Source organism: Fistularia commersonii, chromosome 25 (assembly GCF_037954325.1).
Source record: "Fistularia commersonii isolate RoL2024-O1a breed Wild chromosome 25, RoL_Fcom_v1.0, whole genome shotgun sequence".
Classification (NCBI taxonomy): domain Eukaryota; kingdom Metazoa; phylum Chordata; class Actinopteri; order Syngnathiformes; family Fistulariidae; genus Fistularia; species Fistularia commersonii.
In genome coordinates, this window is record NC_141308.1 from 7,601,639 (window position 1) to 7,610,699 (window position 9,061).

Consider the following 9,061-nt stretch of genomic DNA (forward strand, 5'->3'; position numbering starts at 1 on the left):
GTTCCAGAATGAACAGCGTTTTGAGCGATGCCTCGTGGACGTTAAAATAAAACGTAGGTGGGATTTGGAAAAAAAAAAAAATTACGTACACCTCTGGCTAGCATCTTTGAATACTGAAGTGCATGCTTTCGAACCTTAGTCTAGATTAACCTGTTTCCTCCGGAACATTCGTTCCCTGCAAACTGTCGTAAGTCAGAATATTAGCTTTTTAATAAAGGTTTAAGAGTTATGATGATAACAAGACGCAGCAGAGTGCAACACTCACCCCACTTTTGGTTCAGAGAGAAGCCGGACAGGCTCAGCCAGACTCTCCGTCCAATATCCTTCGAGTCGAGAAGCAAGAGGTGCAAGGCTAGACACGTGGCACTGACATACCCAACCACAGCCCGCAATCCTCACACCACCATAACCCCCCCACTCCTACTCCCTCCTCTCTCCACCTGCTCTGCACCCCCCCAAACACACACAGTCCTGCCTCCAACTGACATCCCCCCCATCCTCAGCCAGCGAAAAAAGTCCAGTCGTTTTTCCAGTTGCCGTGTTTGGTTTGTTTATAGTCAGAGCACTCCTGCAGAAAACAAGCAAAACCAAGTTGAAGGCGAAATGCAGGAAAAAGCAGTGCGCGGGGAGCGCTCTTAGTCAGTAATCCTTTTTTATTATTTAGTTCCAAAGCAGAAAAAGTGGTACAACTCGCAGAAGGTGCAGGAAGAATCAATTCTGTTACAGTCCTGGAGAGATATTGTTGTAGTAGCTCACAAACCAGGGCAGGAACACCAGCTGGCAAGCTGACCGTCACTGGATCCATCCTTTTTATGAGTTTTTATTTAGTCAGACGAGAAAGCAAAAGAAAGCAGGGAAAAAAAAACAGACTGAGATGGAGCACTTTGGTATCGGCAGACTCCAAACGGCTGAGAGAGACCACAGGAAAATAATTAATGAATAGGCAGCAAGTAACTCACTGTTGCTAGAGAGAGGGAAAGCTAATCCTGTCCTCTGATTGGCTGCTGCTATGACCATGTGCTCTCCAGTCACCAGAGAAGCCAGGCAAATCAAGGAAATGTTCTAATATTAGAAAATGTATCTAGGCAGTGATCAAATATCTTACCTAAACAACTACACTTTTTCCTCACGCAACCGACTCAAACGTCTGTGAATACTTGGTGACTTTTCATCGTTTTTGATGAAATGAGGACAATTTGGATTTGATGAAACTGCCACTTGATAGGAGGAAAACATAACATGGATAAAGCGGAGGTGACCTGTGATTGGAGGGAATTTTGTGAGTCATGTTCAGATCATGCACTGGGATGAAAAAAGGTATATGTATGACGGAGGGGGAGAAAATACACACTAGTTTAAAAAAAAAAAAAAAGTATATGGGGAAAAAAACTGCTGTTCTATGGCTGAACAAACGCAGGATCTGACAATAAAAACAACACTGCCCATTTGGATCATTCAGATTATTCTGCATGCATTCTAAAACAGTCAAAACATCATCCCCCCGCTACTGTAAGTCATATCCGTGTTCATATTATTTACAGACATCTTGCAAAGTTGTGAGGGAGGAGAGACCCCGACTGAATTCAGAATGGCATGGATATAAACACTATCTGCGGACTTCAAATGCTTCTCGGTGTGTTTTAAATCAGCCGGCGTAGCTCTGACGGCTTCATTACAAGCCAGTGCATTCAGGGCATGCATAATGAAATATATTAGGATGGTGTGACTGCATTTAACCTCAGGTAATGAATTTGAAAAAAATAATCAAAAAGATCTGTAGAATACTTTGAGATGCGTAGTGTCTGGAAAAGAACAAATGTGGAAAAAATTATGCAAGTAATTGGTCACTGTAATTTATCAGCAATTTATATGTTTATAATTGATTCAAGACAAACTCTTAAGTATCTGCTCGAATTGTTTTTCCTCAATCTAACCTAATTCAAACTTAATGTCTGTGAAATAATATGTGACTAAGGCAGAAATCCTGTATTTTCCTATAGTGTCAGCTTGTGAATATGATTCTCAATAATTATGTGCAGATCAAGATTGACAGATATTGACAGACAAATTATTTTTGGGGAAAAAAAAAATCACCAACATGCAGTTAATAGGAATATTCGATATAAATACCGAAACAAAAAGCCAGTTCCATAATCAAAACCGAGCTGATTTTCAAAGTTGCCCGATGTCACAGAGGTCAGGGGTAACCTGAGATTGATGGAAACGATGACTGACAACCCATAGTATTTCTAATAAATAAATACATAGTTAAAAATATCAAAAACGACATTTTAGTTTTGTTTGTTGTTGCTCCAAAATAACAATTCTTGGTTTATTGTCTAATCAGTGAATTGAATGAAAATTTATTTTGAGTATTAGAAATGGATTTTCAAACTATTTTCTCATGGCTATTATTTGGCTAACAATGCAGAGTGTTTGTTTATCCTAATTAGGGGTCATTTAAAAAAAAAATGCAAAATTATCTTTGGTTTCACCTTTTATTTTTAACTTTGGCCTTCAAGAAATTGCAATATTTTTCTAGAAAAAAAATCATTTAAAACAGTACTATGAAATTAATTAAAAATGAATCTATATAACACAGCATTTTCTGATGTTCATGTCAGAAAAAAATATACAAGGATTAGTTATTCACCTTAAATTCAGTTGCCTCAGTGGGTGAGTTTGTGCTTGTCACAGAAATGAATCTGACTCACTCAAGTTCCAGAGCTACCTCTGCTTTGGCTGTCGCAGCCCTAAGTCTTTTGCCAAAGCAAGTGTTGTGACCATTAATACTGTGTGCGTGTGTGTGTGGCAGCTACACTATAACATCACCAGCTGGTTGGGTTTTTATACTGTTGTGCTGAGGTTCTTTGTGTGTTTCTAACCACAGCAGCTGAAGTGGGGTGGTTTGTTTTGGAGTTGAAGCAAATAAACATGGAATTCAACTCAGAAAACAAGAAAGAAAAAAAAGGGCTCAGACCAGAGGAGGAGCAGCACCAGTGGAAACTGAGAATGTGGACGTGCGTGTGAGGAAATATGAGGTTAGCAGTGGAACAAACACATCTGCTGTGTCAATGTGCTGTCAGATTTTTTGGGAGGTTCATGTGAAGCAGGTTATGTGTCTACAAGCAGTTACGCCACAGCCAAGTGCATCAATTCGATGAGAATAATAAACCACCACCCACTGAGGCTACAAGACAAGTAAAATGTAAATTGTTTTCCTGTTTCTGTCGTTCATCATCGGAGTTTGCTCGGTATCTCTGATTGCAATGAGATAAAATGCAGAAATATATGAATCATGTCTACACAGAATATGTAGGTAGGGTTTACTCTATGCCCTTGCTCCTTTGACCTTTACATAAATTGTGACTTCCTCCACAAAAAAGGGGTATCAACTCTGATAAGATCTTGCAGATGTGTTTTTTTTTTTTAAATGTACCTTGAGGACACATTTTCATTTCTGTGTTCCCCTTTAATGACAGGATTAATATGCACAGAACAGAACAAAAAGTGGGTGCATTATCAGGTTTTGAATCACAGCCCTTAATTAAGTTTTTTTTATTAATGATATTAAAAAGGGATAAACAGAATCAGAAGAAAACTTTTTGGCCCGAGGGGCAATTGGGATGAGGTGAGGTGAGAGGAAAACACCCGAGAAGAGGAGAAGATGAGAACTGACGAAGTCATTATTTTTGTAAATCTCCCATCAGATGAACAAATTTGTCCAGTGACCTCAGGATGGGTATGTATTATCTTACTTTCCCAAACCACATTGTCAATTACCAACTTTTCTGCATGTTTCATCAACTATCCCATCTCTGCAGGTCAAATTTAGGTGAACTCATGATTCCCACCACATCTTAAGAAGTTTGACAGAAATTAGCCTTGGAAAATCTAACCCACATGTCATATGTGCACCTTCAGCTAATGGTACTTTAATATCTCCGCATTAAAGATGTAAGGAGTTGTTGGTAATTTTAGAAAGAGTGGACAAGATGTAATAACCATGTTGCACAAGACCCCAAAACCCTCAGTTTGGTAACTTATAAATAACCATAGGATAATGTCATCTCTTGAACTGATCTAAAACCAATGGTGGAATCTTTACAAAAAAAAAAAAAAATCAGTCCAGAAATTAACTTATAACTGGGAATAAATCACCTGAGAATCAGCAAAATAAACTAAGGAATCAGTAAACTGTGATATCACATTGGCACAAAATGTCTATAAAAATGAAGAAATAAATAAGCAGCTACAAGAAAATTGTCAAGAATATTTCAAAGAATTGGATTCAAAATGTTTTTTTAAATGTACAATTATTTAGGAGTATACATTCAAAAGGCAAACAAGTGGGTCAGTGTCATAGCTGTGTTACTCAAATGCCTTTCTTATGCATTCAAATGAAAAGAGTCATTATCCTGGGAGCAAACTTTTTGTGTTGTGTAACTGACTCGTGTTTCTTCAACATAAGCAAAACAGGCTTCTGAATATTATGATTTTTCTTTCCCCCCCCCCTCATAATGCCCTACCCTTATGTCAAATGTTAACACTCACATGGATACACAATTATTTCTTTTAAGTGTGTGTTTGCCCTTTATGACTCTGCTGGTGAGGAGCTGACGACGGAGCCACCACGCATGCAGCCTGGCCTCGGGCCATCTGTCCACATGGAAGTGAAAAATCTACTGCGCCACAGGCAGGGAGGACAGGCCAACAACTAAACGGCTTGAGAGGACTTATATTTCAGCCTAAAAAGAGAGCTTAGGCATTTTATGATTTAACTTGGGGGTCACCTGAATTCTATCAGTCCCTAATGAGGCCGAAATCCCACTTTGCTGCACCGAAGATTATACGGCACTGAGACGGCACTGTTCTGAGCCACAAGGTTCCACAGTCAAAGACGACTTGCTGTATTTATCAGAAAATATAAGATGCGGGGAGCTAAAGTGCCGCTTACTTTGCCCTAAGTTCATGTGACCGACCGCATTGTTAAATTTCAGCCTTTTCAGAGCAGCACAGACAGAAAATCTGATAAAACGAGGCTGCAGCAGTTGGGAAAAAAAAACCACAAGCCTTATTTAGCCACTTATTGCTGAGTAGTTAACATGTAATAGGCATCAAGAGTTACTGCTCTCTAGCGCAATTAAATGAGTAATGACATCCTCTGGATTACAGAGAAAATATCTATTTTTTGCAAAAAACTCTAAAACTATTTTCAGGTACCCTTTAAACAAAAATATTCATGTGATTGAGAGTGGTTTCAATTCCAGCAGACAGCAAACACAGAGCAATCAAATATAAACCCTGCTGTGAGACACAGAGATTAATATGAAACAGGTTTTACTAGGTTCCAATAATTCCTTTAAAATAACACCTGCAGCCAAAATTATTTCTTAAGTAAATTAGAGCGTCACCTGAGACACATTAGTTTGTAACTTCGCACGACGACACATTTGGAAAGCTTTGTGACATGAATATAGCAAATATTCAAAATAAAGCACCGCAGTAACATTGTCACCTGCCCTGTCAGCATCTGGAGCTACTGAGCCCATAAGCACCGACTACGACGAGGAAATTTTCGTGCAGTGAGTTAAGATAAAGTTGAGAATAAAATATACTCTTCCCCTGTTAGGTTAAAAAAATACTACTTTCCCACACAGACGGAAGTTCGAGTTTTCTTGGGTGCAACTCCCAACCCAAAGCCCGCAGTTTCCAGCAGAGTCATGCTTTAAGTGGCATTAAGGACATATTCTTCTGCTATTCTGATCAAATAACACCATTTCAGTTTAACCGGGTTCCCCAGCTGAAGGACATAAAACAAAAATAACCACAGCTGCACCATGTCTTGCGAAACTTTCAAGTTAGCTTTTGTTCAACTCCTCCGAAGAAGTGACACTTGGCATTGTGCGGAGCTTGACCCCCCTGGAAAGGTTTTAATGGGACGAGCCCTGCGAGTCAGTCAGACCATTTTAAGAAATTTAGAGGGAAAAAAAAAGAATGGATGCTTTGCCACAAGTTATATTTCACACTGATGAAGCAGTATAATGGAGGATGGACATTTGGTTGCATAATGCTGGAGTCACTGACAACCAGAGAGAGAGAGAGAGAGAGAGAGAGAAGTCGGCACACAATTGACTGGCTTGACTTCGTCAAGTGACATTCAGCATGAAAATAAAAATAAGATAAAAGTCACAAAATGTATTATGTCGGCCCTTACATGTACGTCGGCCCTCTGACGTATATGACCTGCTGCAGTCTGTCTTGTCTTTTAGCAGCACTTAAACTGTAAATGATAAAGTAAACAAAATTTAGCTTAATGGCGAAAGGGTGTAAATTAAGCTAATTCTGAATCTTGGAACTTTGCCTTTCAAAACCTAAAAACAACCCTCGAACCCGGGGGAAGCACTATTCAAGTATCTTAACACCGGACCCCGATAAATATCTTTTTTTAAAATGAAAACGAAATAAAAGAGTTTGCTCTGAGAACGACTTTTTTTTGGAAAAAGAGACGAAAAGTTCAAATAACGGGCTCGTTCGATAGCAGTTCGCTGTGTGAGCATTGCGAGACACGCTGCAGTGGAGTCACATGTTAAACGTTGCATTTAAGTGCAACATGTAAAACGCGAAACTTAAAAAAAAAAAAAGAAAAATAAATAGAAGTAAACACGGGGAAAATAGTGCGCTACAAACTTCATTTTTTTTCTCCTTTCAAAAGACGCAAACACGGTTCGGGTCGGCGTGGAGACGCGGTACACTTGCAGCGCTTCCACCATTTTCCAGTAAGTTACAGTGGCCGCCTCGCCGCACTGGAAATGTGCAATAAGTTGGAAAACTCACCCGCGGATGTTTCTTGACTCTTCGCACTTTCGACTGCGGCGCTTCTGCTATTTCTTCACGCTGCAAACGGGAGACGAAAGTCCGCGCGGTGTCTCGGCCGTGGACGCTGACTCCTCGGTGTGCGCTAAACCTCCCGAAATCGTCCTCTTAAACTTCTGGCTTCGCCGTCCTTCTCTCGCTCTTTCTTTCTTTTCCCGTTCATAACTCCCTGCTCCCCTGCACAGCCATTTTCCAGCTCAGCACGGCGCAGGCAAGGGAGGGTGCGTGGGAACTCGTATGAGGGGAGCGGAAAGTGACGAATACGGCCGGAAAAAGCCGAACCGGAGGGGAGGGGAGAGGAGCGGGAGCTTGAACTTGACAGTCCGAATCCTTGCACTTTATGGGCCCTTTGGAAACATCCAGAGATGTTCATGCACTCCAGCACGTTTGTAGTACTTTACTTGTGTATTTCCCATGGGTGCTACTTTAAAACTGCAATCTCAACCATTAAAATCTTCCGTTACATGTACTATTCAGATCCTACTAGCACATTGAAAACTGATCGACCTATTCCATCTGATTGCAACTGCTGTCACTTTTAATTTTTACTTTTATTGTTTCTTTTGAATCTCTTTGTGGATACATCTATATCTGTACAGTGTCCTTGAGTGCCAAGTAAGGCGCCCTAGATAAAATTAGTATTATTATTACTAACATATATTTTTTATTTAAAAATATAGTATAATTATTATTAATCATTATACATTACATTAATTAATAAAAATATTATAACTTATGAGTGAGATATTAAATTAGTTATTATTATTATTATGAAAGACATTCAGGTATTGTTCTGTAGGCCCATAGAATTTAGTTTCTCAATTTTATAATCATTATTCAGTTTTGTTTTGTTTTTTTCAGAACAAGGTAGAACAACACTATACACCTTTGTTTAGAAAATGTATCTTTTGTTTTATTTCTTTCATTTCCCCCCAAAATTACATTTTTATGTATTGTTTGTGGAAGAGTGTTCAGCAGTGCTAAAAGATTATACACCATCAAATTTAATCTAACTATTTAAAACATTAAATTGCTTCCATGTGTGTTTTTGGTCATCAAAATCATAACAAATACAAAGTTCTTTATAATGTGCTGATAATAATTCATGGCATACTTCACTTGTACATGTACAGGACTATTAGTAGACATACATTAAATGGAGGAAAGGATCTTAATAGGTGCTTTGACCACCTATGACCAACCTTTCTTTTCTTTATTTAAATAAGATTTCACCTTGTTGATAATATTTAAAATATCTGCACTACATAATTAGAGCCTTTCCTTCCTTCTTAGTAGTTCAAGATAATGATGTCCACCTATTGCGCCATCCCCCTCCGGTGCGTGCAAAAAAAGTCACAGGGTTTTTATCGGTGAGGCAAATTGTTTGTTTGCTAATCTTTTTCTCTTTTCGACTTTTCCCTTCAGGGGTCGTCACAGCAAATCAACCTTCTCCATCTAACCCTATTCTCTGTATCCTCCTCTCTCACACCAACTGCCTTCATATCCTCTCTCACTAGGTCCATAAATCTTCTCTTTGGTCTTCCTCTAGACCTCCTGCCTGGCAGCTCCAATGCCAGCATCCATATGCCAATATATTCACAATTGTTTGTTCGCTAAACAATACATTAAAATGCTTCCATGCTCATTTGTCAGAGATAAAAAGCACATTACAATCCATTATGGTCTAAGATGCATTGTACCACATGTTTGTATAAATGAGTATTTCCACATCCTGAGGATTAGAGTATTTGATCCCCCTACTATCTGTATCTACTACTCTCGGCTGTTACTTGGGAACAGATTTTCTGCTATAATCACATTTGTTGCATGTTAAATATTGCAAATTTCTCCGGACATGCAGCTTTTCACACTCTTGGCTTTGAAAATGTTTTATCTCTACTCAGTTCATACAACTGAAATGTTTGGGTGAAGTTTTGTTCGATTTCTTTTTACATGTGTTAGTGCTGTACAGAAAAAACAGTACTGGTACTGAAGCATCACTTAGTGTAAAGTGACCTCCTCCACAATGAAAACACGTAATTGTATACAAGGCAGCGGGGGGGATAAGTAGTACAGTGGAGTATTGTGGTAATAAATGTATACTATATCAGCACACAGACAATAGAGTATCGAACTTCTTAATATATTCAGGTTTTGATTTATAGTAGCATTCCTCTGTAATAAA

General features: G+C 38.9%; 1 protein-coding gene across 1 annotated transcript in view; it reads right to left on the reverse strand.

The window, feature by feature from the left end:
• Window positions 1–7,076, reverse strand: part of pik3r2 (phosphoinositide-3-kinase, regulatory subunit 2 (beta)) — a 28,901-nt gene extending 21,825 nt beyond the window's left edge. The window contains exon 1 of the mRNA XM_086171985.1: window positions 6,838–7,076. The gene's annotated coding sequence lies outside the window, so the exon portion shown is untranslated. The remainder of the gene's footprint in view (window positions 1–6,837) is intronic.
• Between the last annotated feature and the right edge of the window lie 1,985 nt (window positions 7,077–9,061).